Genomic DNA, 16,072 nt, shown 5'->3' with positions numbered 1-16,072 from the left:
CTCCCATTTCCATGCGTCAGCAATCGAAAAGTATTATCGCATTGCACAGGCTTGTGGTTCATGTAATCAACCTCAGTAAGCTTATATGACACAATAAAAGCTATAATAAAATGTCCTTTCTTGCAACAGGGAAAATGATCCCAGACAACAATCTATTTCCATAAGACTTTTTTCTTTAGAAAGAAAAAGGTCACAAGTTAACTGCTTTTTTTTAACAACTGTACAATTCAAAGGTTATTTTAAAAACATATAAGATAGTCCACATTCGATTATAAAATACTCCAGAATTATTAGTTCCCTTTTTGAAAGTTTAGAAAAAGCCTTGAAACAAGTGTATCCTTGACTGCAGCAATCTAATCTGCTGCTTCAGAAAATTGTAGAAAAACAACACCTTTAAGTTGAGTATGTTATTCAGAAGCTGAAATAACTTAATATTCAAGTATTTTAACACAAATTCTGGAAATGAGAGAAACAGCAGGAAAAACTGTTCAAGTAATGCACATGAATATTCATCGTTAAGTCAAAATATTTCTGCAAGACATTAGCTACTTCCGTAAAGTTGCTGCTACGTGCAGTCAGAACGACGACAAAATAAGACGGCTTAATATTTGGCATACAAAGCTGGACTAAAATCGTCTCAACACCTAAACTAACTCAGAGGAACTCACAAGACTCGGTCTGAACTCTAGGAGGTCGTTTGATAGGAATGTGCAAAATAGCTTTTTGGTAACAGAAGTAAATGTTTGGTAAAGTCTACTCAGACCTGAAGTGGAGTCATTTGGTTAGATGGGACTGATATTAAGATTTTCATCAAACGCTACAGTTGTGTTTATTTTTACTCAAAAAAAGTTAATGATATTCAACTTACTGGGGAAATATATGCACTATGACCTTTACAGGCAAACCTAACATGGTCTTTTCTATATTTTTGAATGCACATGTTCAATGTCTTGTTTGCCTTTTGCACAACCAGCTGTTCTCCAAGGAGAAATCTGACCAAAATAAGTGTTTGATCGACCAGCAAATGTTTCATTGACCAATATATTTCCTGGTTTAATTCTTGAAGGCTTTCAGCAAGACAATGATCCAAAATATGATCAAATCATCACAGGAGTGGTTCAGAAAACAGAGGTAGAGTCAAATCAAAACAACAAATATGAAACTGGATCTAATTTATTGGTTTTTATCTAGTGTCCTTAGATTGTGCTCTTCAATTTGTTTTTAAGAGATGTGAGGCTCCCAAATTTGTAATTTTGAAAATGGAAGAGCTTTTAATTAATTTGAAGGGTGTCGATAATTATCAACGGAATATTTTCCATGCCCTTTTTATTTATTGCTTCCTATCAACTTCAAAACAGGCTCATTTGTATATCTGAAAACATGCTTACTTCTGCTCTGACAATGCACAAATGCAAATAAGTCAGACTTTTCATCTTCAGCCTCAAAATGAAGCTTAATAAATTAAAATAACAAAAGAGAGTGGTCTTAATGCACCTCTCCAGCTCGGTCCTGATGATCAAAGCTGCTTCAGGCCTACGAAAAAGCTTGACTCCAGGACTGAAATCGCCCATCGACTCCAGCTCTTGCTTGACTTTAAGAGGGGAAACGGTTCTTTTAATCACTTTCCTGGTTCAAAGCAGCAACTGAGAGTGGTTGCTTTGAAAGAAGCTTCGGTAACAGATATGTGAATCTCAGCAAGATAACAGTTAAAATGAAACAAAAAATAAAAATAAAAACACTTGTCATTACTAAATTTCTGCCAAAAAGAGTAGAAATAAATTAATTATCATGCCGACCACTGTTGCTGCAATTACAGCTGTGATGTTTTTATGCTTTAAAAGTAAAAACACTCTGCAATTTATATGCACTATTACTCAGATGTTTGCAGGATAAATAATTGTTGCAATCTGAAACCTCTGTTTAACAATTTAGTTTTCAATATTTTATGTTTGTTCTCAAAATGAGACATTTTGCCGTAATTTTTTACACATTTTATGTATCTGAACAGTTTATTTATGGACATTTTGTTTATTTCATGATGACAACACAATTCTTTTAAGCTCAAAAGTAGGATTTAAAGAATTTCTTTTCTTATTTTTCACTAAAATGTACAGAGTGAATTATTTTACAGCTTGTTGGTCTAATGAAGCAGCCTCAGAGCAGAGAACATATTCTTGGAAGTGTGAAAATCTTGACGTAGTTTTCAGAAATAACAGCAATCTTAGGAGGTGTTTTGTTGCTTAGAAACACACCAAGTTTGACGCAGTGCACATGACCAGTTTGCACACTAACTAAACAGAAATTGTAAATGTGCTGAGCTGAGGGTGGAGCAAACAACACTTCACCTCAAATGCTAGGAGAGGAAAGTGTTGGGACGACTTACTGCCACTCTTTGAACACAAACAAATGGGATAAAGTCAGAGGAATAGAGAAGCTATTGATGAGAAAATGCAATCAGAGGGCTTAATTGTACTAAAGAAAACAAACAGATTCTGAAAATAACATTTTAAATTCTAAGCTAACTCATTTTATTGCAAAAATAAATTAAAACTCTTTTCTCTTTTGGTCCCAGGATCAAGCAGACATTGGCCAGTTATTTTATTAGAAGTCAAAAATCAAAACAACTCTGAATATCACTGATCCAACTGAGTTAGTTTAGCTACAGAAGAAATAATTTCACTTTATGTATTAACTTTGGATTTTATACTAAATATTATTTAAATATGCAGAATCAACATTCTTACCAATTTCCAAGTCAAAAGCAATCATTAAGCTTTGTGCAATTCAGAATATTTTAAATAATTAACATCTAAAACTAAGTGCTACAAAGGATTTAAGCTTGTATGAGTCCTGTTTTTTAAATGGTTACATTTTCTCAGTAAAAATTTATTAGTTTGTACCTTTATTCAACTTTTAATTCAGGGTATATCGATTCCTACAAAACAAGGATGTTGTTTTGTGTTCTACAATTTTTTTTTCTTGATTAGCAAATAATTGATTCCTTAAAAACTAATAGGCACAAGGTGCAAATCACAGTATCAGAATCCAGGACCAAAACTGCCAGCAGGACCATTTAGCAAAAAAAAACACAGTAATTAAGCAATTATGCATCTTTAACAAATCAATGCACAATAAGAAGCATTAAAGGACCATGTGCTACCTGAACAGAAGAGAATATCCTTTAAGGACTGTGGGATGAAATTACAGTTTAAATCGCAAATCCATGTTAGATTCTGACAGCCAGTCAATGACAACTTCACCTTCATCTCACTAATCGTTCCGAGTTTTTTCAACCACAACCTATGCTGAGCCTTGTCATGAGCTGAGCAACCATCATCAGCGTGACTGAGTTCACCCCCACGGTTTGTTTAAATATTACTCTGCCAGATTAAGTTTGCTAAATACACAGTTCACCCCAATTAGGTTAGCCTCTGTGCTCCTCATTACAGAGCTGAAGTACAAAAACGGGCATGGACTGCAGTGACGATGAGAAAAGGCCCATCAATCTGTTCAGTTCAATTCATAGCTCCTTTAAGACAGAAAAAAAGAGAAAGGACAAATCTCTGCAGTAATTAAATTTTGGTTGTCATTCTTTGTAAAACAGGAAGATACTAATTTTTTCTAAGCTTTAGGTTTAGCATTAAAAACAAATGCCACTTTTCTTTGGACACATCACTGTGTTTTTCATATGTAGATGGAAAAACACAGTAAACAAGACGTAACTCTCCACAGATGAATCTCAGAGTCTGTTCAAATGTTCAGTCATCTACTTATATAATCTTTATAGAGAGGACCAAAGTGCTTTTTAGCAATTCTACTTGAATTGGACATCATACTTGAACTGTTTCTGTTGTAGTTAAATCTGCCTCTGTAACTTCAAATGAACACTTTTGTTCACATTGCTTTATATTTCTGAAGTGCTGGTATGAAATATTTTTATATCTTCTACTAAACATTAAGATGCACATGTCACTTAGCTCCCCTGATGCCCTTTAAATGTTGATTTATGAAGTGTATGCAGGGTTAACTAGCTTCTGAACGGCTTATTAGTCATTCATAAGGGGAGTTTTATTACTCAGTGATACAAAAACCTCTTAAATATTTCTTATCAAATGTGTTTTTAATTGTAGCATTTTTAAAGTGAGGACCCTGTTAAAAAGTCCTGACTTTTTAGATAGCTTACAACTTGTTATTTGGCTAATATTGTCCTTTATGTGGTGAGTAAATCTACATTTACATAAGTTTGTGTATTAGTTCCTGAGACCAACAGGCACTAACGGGCCAATGTTTTCCTCTTTTCTTGCCATAATTTGTATTGGCTTGATCAGCTAAATAATTTTATTCTTTTGCTCAAATTAAAAGAATAAAAAATAGCATTTTTTAATGGGTTCACCAACTCCTACTGCATGTGTTTCATGAAAAACAAGCACCTATATGTTAGACTCAGCGTGCTCGTTTTGAATCTAGATTGGTCAGTACGACTTGTAGAAGAGAAACTGAAGGCGCAACAAAACCAGCTTTCAATTTAACGCACACTAGGAGTTTATAGCACGTAGCCATGCTGACACTTCTCTGCTCCTGTCTACACTTGAAAAGAAAGTGAAGAAAAAAAATCTGAAGGTGAATACTGGGAAGGATGTGTTTGAGCCAGAACAAATCGACAAAATACACAGACTCATTTTTGCGACACTGAAACATGTTTAGAAAATGGAGGAGGATGATCCAAAATGAAAGATATGACTTATTCAGAACAATGTCTTCTGCTTAAAACACATAATATGTTTATTTTTGGCTCGAAATCCAATTTTGAAAATCCAGGAAATTTCATCTACTCCAAAATGTTCTCTTCTTCCTGAAACATTTACAATAGCTTAACCGTATTAACTTCAAATGTTCCTACTTGTGGTATTTCCAATAATCAGAGTAACACTTGCTGCACTCCAAAGACAGCAGATGTTTAAACTGGATTTCAATTCATCAGCATGAAGCCTTGCATGACCAAAGATATAAAACTTAAGTGGCAAACTTGACAGCCCTTCAAGGAGACCAGAAGAGTTTGACAGCTAAGCTCCTGCCGTATCAATGAGCTGCACGTTCTTCTCTCGTGGGAAGAAGCAAACAGGGTCTGGCTTTTGTATTTGTCATATCTCCTCCAGCCCATGGTGACCGCAATGTGTCTCAGTCACTTTGGCTCACAAAGGACAGACTGGCACTGCAGAGCCAGGGGAATTGGAGCTCTGTGGGAAATGGCGTCCCTGTGGCCATTTTGAGCATAGCAGACCTTCCTCCCTCATGTGTTGTCTTCTCTTAAGCTTATCCAGGAGGGACTTTATGCTCTCACTATGTGAGGATCATGAAATTTCACCCACAGAGAAAAGAACTGCTATCTGATGGCTACTGAACACTATGCGTCAGCTTTAAGCACACACTATGACATGAGTGGATCATAAAGGGCATTCACTTGCAAATGTAGGTTCTTTATGCATTTATTAGTATGGATTTTAGTACTTTATATTTGTAAATAGTATAATAAAAAAATGTAACGCAAATTATATTTTCTAACAGTACCCAAATCATCTTCAGACTTTTTCTGCAGCTTTCCCTGCATTTGTCAGACTGATTACCGTATTTTTCGGACTAAAAGCCGCTACTTTTTCCCCCATGCTTGTAGCCCGGTGCGGCTTTTCTGTGGATTTTTCTTCAACCACCAGGGGGCTCTTTAGCAGAAAGTGAATCACTGGAAGTCAAAATTGGAAATCAAAGAATAAAGTGCTGATTTTCATTTAGAACAAGCACATCCTAGCAGCAGGAACTACGGAGAAATGTTTTCAAACTCATACCCCCTCATCATGGAAGCAACACAAAGAAGTTCATATGATGCAGCTTTTAAGTTGAAGAATGTTGATCTGGTAGTACAGATCATTAGCCGCTGCACGTAAAGCTCGCGTGAACAAATCCATGGTTCGGTGTTGGAGACTCAAGGCTGCGTCCTTAATAGGTTTTACGGTGGAAAACCGAAATCGGCGGAGATACCAGCGGTTTATAGCCCGGTGTGGCTTATATATGTGTTTCCAGTTGTTGTTTTTTTTTAACTTAGCGGGTGCGGCTTATAGTGAAGTGCACTCTGTAGTCTGGAAAGCATCATTCATTCATTTAAAGATAGAATCTCTACTGGAAAGTGCATTACCAAGGTTGTAAGCATTTTGTTGAAGCTTGGACACAACCTCATGCACCTCAAAGCAGAAAAAGCCGAAAGCATTAACACACATGACCGGGTTTGGGTTCTGCCGTCGTCATCGGGGGAAATTACAGACGCCTGGTTGCTCATATGCTGAGGAGCTGGAGAAGTACTTAAAGTACTTTTACACAATTAGTCACATTTTACACAAAAACTACAAACTGATAAGAGGATTCTTTCCAGGAGACTTAACTTCTCAGAAATGTGATCTAGGAAAGGCTACCCAGGAACTCTGACTTCCATCTAGTCTAAAAACTGAGAGGAAACTTTAGTTTTAAGCCAAAAGGTTCCTCTACATTGATCATAGTTATGAGTCTGCATTGTTTTTAGTTCTGTGTCAACAGGTAAGGGTTCAGGGTGTATCCCATCTCTTGTCCCATGACAGATGAAGACAGAAAACAACTATGTTCCCTGCAAAGATAAGCTGAATAGAGAATAGACAATTGGATGATTTTGAGCAACTTTTTGGTGATGTTTAGGATATGAAGGTGGGAGAAATATACTAATAATAATATATAACAAACGGAGTCATGTTGAGTGCTTGAACATTTATGCTGTTACATAGAAATGGATGCCTAAAATACAAAATATTATTTTTTGGTTTTAATTAAAAACGCTGATGTTTAAAAGTATACAAATATTTTCCAGAAAGTAAATTAAAATGTCTCAATTAAGGAGCAGTGTTTTTCGTTACCACATGAAATTGTTAGAGTAACACAAAATTGTCTCTGCCTGATGTCATTGCACTATTATCAAATGACAGGCGCCGATTTGATTTAATGAACAAGGCAGGAAATGAAATAGCAGCTCAGTGAGAATGAAATGGGGAAAGAGCAATTCTGTCTGCTCCTCCTGAAACGGAAACATTGCTGAATACAAAGCTTAATTTTGCACCAACAATGAAAAGGTAGCCACTGAAAGAGAATGAGGCTGAGAGAGGTCCAAAACAGAGCAGAAGATATTAGACAAAAGAATATGGACTGAAAATATTCTTCTTGCATCCAATTGTGTTGAGCTATAATTATGCTTATTTTTACGACAGATTTTTAAAGATTTATCTTTATAAAATTTTACCTAAGCACGACTCCAGCAGTAAGGAGTTTTCTAATTAGCATGACAGAATTTAGTGAGTGTAATAATTCATTAGATGAGATCAAAATGCACGTATTTTGTAAATAGTTAAAGTGTGGAGTCAAACCATTACTGTGAGTCAAACTCCTTCAAAGAAGAAGGAAAATATGCAATGTGGTTTCCCTCCGATTGTAAATATGACTCCCCTTGTCATCACTTTTTACAGTGATCTGGTGATGTAAAACAAAAGTAAACAGAACAATAAAATTATTTTATTCTGACTAAATAAAGGCAAAGTTTGAAGTTTCCATATTTTTTGTGTCATGACCACCTGGCGTGCATCATTCATTCATTTAAAGATAGAATCTCTACTGGAAAGCGCATTACCAAGGTTGTAAGCATTTTGGACACAACCTCATGCACCTCAAAGCAGAAAAAGCCGAAAGCATTAACACACATGACCGGGTTTGGGTTCTGCCGTCGTCATCGGGGGAAATTACAGACGCCTGGTTGCTCATATGCTGAAGAGCTGGAGGAAATCTTGCAACGTCAGGTCTGGCATTTTTTATGCTTTTAAATCTTTTGTGTATTTCACTATTTTGGAACTATTTGGAGGTTTGTTTAGAAATATAAAAATGTCATAAAAGCAGATTATTTCTGCCATAAACCTAAAAATCATAGCTGATAAGCTCTTCTTAGAGCTGTGAATCTTTTTTTAGAAGTGAATGTATTTTGTTCTAGTTGTTTTCCACTCCAGATTTCCGTTTATCGAGTCAAAGCATCAAGCATATATAATTTTTTACATATAAACTACCCATCAAATGGAATCACTTGGTAACTTCCACTATCAGGTAACCAGCTGATAACGCTGGATGGTTCCACAACTTTATTTTCTCGTTTTATGCTGCATTTTCCTAAAAAATATTTAACTGAATCATTTTGGATATAGTGAAAGTTTGTTTTTTATGTGACAAATGCTTTTACATGACCAATAAATGAATTTAAAATATTAACAGCAGTCAGATTAAAAAACTTTTTTCGCCAGTAAACAGCACTGTGGTAAAACTGGATGCATTAACAGCCGTAAAACACAAATCAGAGAGCCGCAAAACCACTACAACCAATTATACAACTTTCCATGGAACATCTTAATGGCTTAGAAAAGTAATGTGCATTTGCAAAATGGGTCAGCTATTTGTTGGAGCCTTGTTTTCAGCATTTTAAGAGGGTTTGATGAAAACTGCATCAGCAGGTTTATGAGGTAATATGAACTTCACAACAAATCCCGGAAATCCCTAACCAACACAACATAAAATTACTAAATAGAGGTGTTAAGAAAAACGAAACAGGCCATGTTTATGAATGCTTCCAGGTCAGTAAAGAACAATTCGAAGAACATTTATATTTTAATAATTTAGTACATGCATCAGTGCAACCGCAGGAACCTTTCAAATGAAATTATCCTTTAATAAAAGGGAAAGTCGTCTAAATCAATCCGGCCTGATTCTAAGAGAAATAAAACAATACACTGCCCCGCTTTCTAACTCTATTTTATATATCACCCACATTTTTGGTTCAGTTTCATCAGAAAAGCCTGGCCCAGATCACTGCCCAACATGGAGAATCAAGAAATCACCTAAACAGAACCTGACTGCCAACATGAAGTAGGATAAACAAGCTCCAAAAGCAACACCCAGCGCCTCCATCTAAAAAAATTCAGAAGCGCAGTGACATCTATAAATCTGAGAAGCTTTACAAAGTCATTTTTAAGACTTCAGGCTTTAAACATGGCCTTGAGAGCCAAGAGAGAAAATATGCAGCGTTAGAAAACCTTCCCTGTAGTTGGCAGATTTCTAAAATTATACAAAGAGTACATCAATGACTCATCGAGGAGGTTACAAAAGAACCGAGAACAATGTCTAGAGCACTGAAGACATCACTTGCCTTTGTTAAGGTCAAAGTTCATGAATCAACAAAAAGAAAGAGAGTGACTGGGCCAACATAGCACACAGGAGACGAAATGCTGCTGACCAAAAAAGCAGAAAAACTAATCTACAATTTGCCAAAAAACCATTTGTATGATTATCAAAACTGCTGGAAAACACTTTGTGAACTGTTGAGAGAAAAGTTGAAAGCTTTGAGTGGTTTATGTGCAAAACAAGCAGCATTAAACAATCATACATGGTGGTGGTAGTGTTATGCTCTGGGACCAGCGCTCCAAAGATATTGCCCGTTGTCGTATGTGCTTGAGGTGTTACGGGTTTTTAAATAGATAACTTTTTTACTCAGTTTTAATAGATTTTGTTCCTGCTTAGTGAATTATTCACCCTGTGAAGACTGATTTTTAATGGATACTAGTTACTCTTTGATAAATTTTGGATGATGATCTGAAAAATTGAAGTGTGACAAAAATTCAAAACCAGAAGGAATTTATTAGAGAATAAAAACACTATCTCTGAATAACCAACCAGCATTAGGGCTTTAACTCAATCATATACCATGAAGGATGATTAATAAGTCTGCTAATGCAAGGAGGCTGAGAGATCTCTGGAAGCGAGATTAGGTATGAGGTGTAAACAGAAGAAAACACAGCCGAGTGGAGGTGGGAAGTGCAACTCCATCAATCACTGCTGACAGCTGAGACAGATTTAAGGATCATCAACAGCATAAAAGAAATTGATGTTTCGCTACTGAATATCACATAAATAATTAGCAATATTGGCACCTTTCAAAAGTCTAAAATATGTCCCTCTTATCAGTTCATCCCAATAAATGAGTAGAAACAAAGACTTGATAAGATTATTATCGTTTCTACTTGTAGTCATTTTGATGCTTTTGAAGATATTTAAACTTAAATATCTGCATTTTTTTAAAACAACTTAGATTATGGACTTTAAATTGAGATAAAGTCGTTAGCAAAGCCCTTTATCTTGGTAACGCCACAATAAGCTTATCTTCACACATATGAGAAAGCCCAAAGCAATTGAGTCCCACACTGACAGCCTCAGCAGGACTTTATCCTGCATGCCAACACACTAAAAGTGGACTGATTGTCACTCTGGACATGTAATACATTTTCAGTACTGTTTTCTGTTTGATTACTTATCAGTTCTGATAATGGCAGCAGCTTTAATAATGAGCAAGCTTTTAATGTGAGGTGAAGGATACTGCAGAATATGCATACATGCAATTCCAAGAAAAACCTTCACATTTATGGATGTGACTTAATGAAAAAGCTTAAAAGAAAACCAAGCGGCATGCACACTTTTGCAATTACTTTCAAAGAACAACAAAACAATGAAAATAAAAGCTTTCATATCACAATATTTCACAAAAACTGGTATTTGAGTCGGTTCAAGGGAAGCTCTCGCTCATGAAAATGTTTGTATTTGTTATTCATAGCCAGACTTGCCGTACCTTTGATCCCACACCTGCGCTTGTTCAGGCCCAAAGCAGCTCTTTGTGAATAATATTTACTGAAATATTTATGCAAAAGTCCAACCTACTAAGCGAGGCATAAACAAAGCCGCAGAGTATTTGTGCATCGTGTTTCAAACAAAGTCAGTGGCTCTCAGCCTCTGGAGTGAATGGCCACTTCAGTCGCTCTGATCACAGCTGACTTCACTCCATTGAATTAACACACAGTTTTCTTGGCTACAGGCTCAGGGGCCATGTTGGAGCCTCACTGGTGAATATTAGATTGCACGCCTCCAGATCTCATTAAAGGAAGCAACAGGACAATGTCTGCATCCCAAATGAGACCAGAGGCCATCAAGCATCCTGACTCCCTGTAGGATCCACCGATTTGATTGATTTTGTGTGCATGCGTCATGGGGAAACAGAGGGTAAGATGTCATATTGTGCAAATAAAATAATTAGACCTTTTCTGTCCTTTTTTATATGCTACAAAATTTAAATAAATGCCATTTGGGGTTGTTTAACAAATGGACTTTAATGAGATTTGATGAAGAGTTACCTTAGAGCATACTCACAGGTTCTTGAGTCTGAGCAGTTTTTTTCAGGCTTCTTTTTTCCAGATGGATGTCCACTGAAAAACAAACACAGGCGTCATTATCACAAACACCCAGAAACCCTGACAGCAGAAAAACCAGGCTCCACTGAGTAACAGAGAAGACGACACACATGTGGCTCAAGAAATGTTTTAAGGCGATGTGTCAAATGAGTCCATGCAGACAGCAGGCTGTACTGAAAATCAAATTACCACTGTCACTGTATGATCCTAACTAAGATGTCCAGCATTAGCTACGCACAATTAGCTTGAGTTTTAAATAAAATCACCTTGTGCCTGGAGCTGTTCTTTTTTTAACAGTAGTTAACCAGTAATAACCACTAATTAAACCCTTCAGTGCCAGTGAAAATGTAGAATATCTACAATTAACAGAAAAGTCAGTAATGAGGTATTTCTTATGCAGCTCTAAAACTCTGAAATACTGAGATTAACATTTCTTTAAAAGGCAGATAAAAACTCATCTTGCATAAGCATACACATGTACTTTCACACAATTTAGCACTTTGTTAGTCTCAGTAAAGTTTCAGATAATCAGAGAAACATCAAGGAGAAATTTTAGGAACTTTTTTTGCAGTCCCTAATTTCAGAGGGTGAAAGATCAGCACAATTTTAGTGGGTTGATAACTAAATTTTAAAAAGTCAGGTGGGGTAAAATTTATATGCCTCATAAAAACACTCAAAGCACAAAAAGAGATGGGCATTTTTCTATTTTATCCCACAAATCAATGACTGCCAGTTATCCTAAAATTCTCACCAGAAAATGAAGATTTAACCCTACAATGTCCAGCGTCATCTTTCCTTTGATAGAAACCCCCAGATGGAGAAGTGAGAGAGACAGAAGACAGCAGTAATGCCGTCCATCGATTGGTAAAAGGCAGAAAAATCTGTACCAGAATGGGCCGGCTATCTTCCAAAAGATGAAGCCGTGAAAGATATAAACAGGCACTAATTAGCAGCTGATATTTACCAGCAGACAGCAGGAGGGCTTTCAAAGCCAACTCTGTGCTTTTACTGAAAAGGTGTTTCATGAATGTGTAACAGTCATGTGGGCCTGAAAAACAAACAACTCTCTGTCTACCTCCAGGGACACGTACTCTTAAAATAGACTTCAAATGCCTGGGGATACCAGTCAGGCTCACTGGCAGTCATTGACACCCAATAAGCCGGGCGACGAAGGCCTCAAGACATGTTTGCTTTCCTGGAAAAGAGTCGAGAAAAAACTCTTAACCACAAGTGACAATAACTAAGGGTCCGACAGATGATTATATCTTAAAACAAGTTTCCTGAAACGTGCAAAAGACGAATAACAGAGGTGACCATTAATATGGAGTCTTGGGTCTAAATGGCCGTTTTGGTATAATTTTGAATTTACCCTTTTATTTTCACCATAAAAACTATTTTCATTTCCTTGTTTGGTATCATTATTTTCAGCACACCCTAAGCTTCATGATTTTACGGTGTTTGTTTAATTTTGACAAAATGCATTATCCCACTGGATGAAAAAACACACAAAAACAAAATCTGAGTAAAAAAAAATCATGATATTTGTACTATTATAACATTCAAAAAAATATTGATTGAATCGTTTTTACAGCCTAAAATGAAACTTTTTGTAAATTTTAAGAACGTGTGTACAAACATAGTCAAAAACTAATTAGTATACTTTTTTTTTTACAGCACATTGCAGGCAATTTCCCAGGCGTTTTTTTTTTTTTTTTCATTATTTCCACGTTGTATGCGTCTGACAAAATGGTCAGTCAGACAAAATGGCCGACAATGCTTTCTGATTGGTTGCTTCAGACATGTGGTACGTTTGAGGACATCGGGAAAATGGAGTTCATGTTGCATTTATTCACTTTTTGATCATAAAACATAACTTATTGCATTACTCTTTTTCGCCGCTAAGCTGCGCCATCACAATCGAATATATTTCTGGTTTTATTTCAAAGTAAATATAAAACAAAATTAATATAAAAACACTACTTTCATAAAGTTAGAAGTCTCTAATGTCCGATAAAATTGAAAAACACTTCTCACGCTGCCTTTTTTTGGTCTTTTTTCTTTGAGTGGCGGAGGAGGAAAAATACATTTTCAGGGTTTGTTTCAGATCTAATTAAATTTATAGCACTTCACTGAACCAATAACAAGGTTTAACTATTTTTCTGAGTTTCCTAAGAAGTTGTTCTACCAATTTAGCTGTTGTTCTGACTGAAGATATAAGTTCAGCCATCTTGCCACCTCGGCTGCAATATCCCCAGCAAACATTCATCCTCTCAACCTTGAAAAGGAGCACAGACATTTTTACCATGGCGCTGTCAGAGCTCGTCTTTAGATTAATGTCAAGAGTGTTGTCAAGAAGCTATTAAGCAGGTCTTGAGTGATATGTAAAATGGTAATGTCGCTACATGCACATATTCTGTGTCAGCTCCAAACGCTGCATGAAGAAGATCCGACATTTCAAGTTTGGTAAGTTACATAAGCAGAGGAGCTGGAGGTTTACCAGTAGTGACATTTTGAGGCCAATGACAGAATCAGCAAACTGATTTTTCATCCACTACCACATTTAAAGCAATTTAAAGTTTCATGAGTAAAATTGGCTTTTTTTGAACAAGATTCAAAAATCTGTAAAATGTATTGATCAAGATGAAGCCAGCTGGAGTTGGCTATGCAATTCAACTCTGTTTACATAGGGCCAGTTCATATCACAAAGCAACTCAAGACACTTTACAGAAAAAAGATAAATTTACTCCAATCATGCATAACTACTTGTCCATTAATTCTTTGTTGTAGCAAAGCATCTTTGCAATAAGAAGCTGCAAAGCCTTTCTATTTGTAAAAAACTCCATGTTTGTAAGAAAAATGAATTAAGGATGCACTGACACTGACGCTTTTTGTAAATCAAGGGAAACAAGACATCAACACAGCAAATCACCAATTCAGTTTCAAATGAAAACAAACTGCCTAACTATGATAAGTAATTATGTTGAAAAAATGCTAAAACTCAGGAAACGCTGCGGACAAAGCCAAGCACAGCAGATGCAGCATCATTGACCCATCACTGGGATATTCCAGGGGTTAGCCAGTTAATGAGCAGAGCACGGTCTTCTGACATTGCACACTGGTTCTGGAGAGCTCTGTCTCATCAGACTAGAGGCAACTCTGCTAAACTTCAATGAAACTTCCTACTTAGCCCCATTATTATGAAACCTCTCAGTCTTAGTCACACACACTAAGGGAGTGTGTGAAGTTGACCCAGTCTTCCTAAAAGTTCTTCCAACATCTGCAAATAACTTCTGGGAGTCTTTAAAATAGTTCCACTGCTTCCACAATTAGAAAAAAGCTACTATTAATATTAGTATTGGCTGAAACTACTAATTTTTAAAGCAAGATTAGACAAAAATCCTAAAATACAAAAGAATCCAAAAGGCATTCGTTTGAGCTGGTGAAAATCTATTACACTGAGACTTTAATACACCAACTCATAGACGTATATGAATTAATGTGAAATGTAATTGATTTAATGATTATAACATTCCAATTTCTTCAATTAAAAGCTTGAAAATGACACAAATGTTCACCTTCCAGCTAGAAAATCGCCATCTGATGCACAGCCAGAGACATAATCAAATGGTTTAGATCAGAGTCTATTCAGATGTTACACTGGCTTAGTTAAAAAAAGAGAATCAGATTTTATGTTCATGGATGCTTTTTATCCAGCTTCAGCCGTTTTACAAAAAATGGGCCAACATTTTGGATTTAACTACAGATCCACGCCACACCATTCAGATGGTCATTTTGTAATAAATTTTAAAAATATTCCATTTCACAATTGTGTAGAAATTTTAAAATGCATCAAAAAGTTTTGTAATTATGAGTTTTAACTGTTGATTATTTTTAAATTTCACTTTTTTCCTAACACCTTTTAAGTGCAATATAAATTTCTATTTCACACGTTTATTGAAAACTGCTCTCTAAAAGGTTACAGCATATTAAAAACAACACTGAAAACTCCTTGGCATTTTATCCAACTCCATTTTATATTTATGTAAAATGGGTGCTGTCAAAGAAAGTTTGTTTGGGTTAAAAAAAAAGTCACAGTAACTTGATTTACAAGTCTGCATCAATGATTTCTGAATACTTCTGGCATTTGTTATTCTACAATCATACTGTAGAGACCCAAGGAACTTAATATTCTCCTGTGTAGCACTGAGGAACAATGCAATACCGCTATACGAAGGGGATTGCAGTCTCATAAGAAACAAACACACATTATTAGTTTCAGGCTCATATTGACAATCAAATTGCCACATCTATTTAATAAGAAGCCAGGGAGGACCAGTGTTTAGGGAACAATAGTGACTTTTTTGTTCGGCAGCAGGGGCACAAAGCCAATATCCTGCATGGAGATATTACTGCTAAGACGTCTTGATCATTTTCCCAGTCTTATATCTACCTTTATGCAGTATGAAGACTGGATGGACCCTCTTTCATACTCGTCCTGCCTTCCAGACGGCCAGCCTCGACTACAGCCAGATTTGAGGCCCACTTGAATTCGGCTCAGAAGAATTTGGCAGGAGTGTGGCAACAAGGCTGTTAGCAAATAGCAGAAAGATGAATAGTCTTTCTGCCTGCCAAACCTTTGCACAGGGGCACTTGTATTTTGTGGGATGTAATGAGACTGTAATGTGACTTTGTCTTGTATACCCCTGTTTCTCAGTTGTTTACACCATTTC

General features: G+C 36.2%; 1 protein-coding gene across 4 annotated transcripts in view; it reads right to left on the bottom strand.

The window, feature by feature from the left end:
* syt1a (synaptotagmin Ia) overlaps positions 1–16,072 on the bottom strand; it is a 160,581-nt gene that overhangs the window by 98,598 nt on the left and 45,911 nt on the right. For 3 of the 4 annotated variants that reach the window (XM_017302823.2, XM_008400456.3, XM_008400449.3), the window contains exon 2: positions 11,302–11,357. The gene's annotated coding sequence lies outside the window, so the exon portion shown is untranslated. Of the gene's footprint in view, positions 1–11,285; positions 11,358–16,072 lie in introns of all 4 variants that reach the window. The other variant, XM_008400453.3, reaches the window with a different exon arrangement.

This window comes from Poecilia reticulata, chromosome 23, assembly GCF_904066995.2.
Source record: "Poecilia reticulata chromosome 23, P_reticulata-male-v2, whole genome shotgun sequence".
In the NCBI taxonomy this organism is placed as follows: Eukaryota; Metazoa; Chordata; class Actinopteri; order Cyprinodontiformes; family Poeciliidae; genus Poecilia; species Poecilia reticulata.
This window is presented reverse-complemented; position numbering and strand designations above follow the sequence as displayed.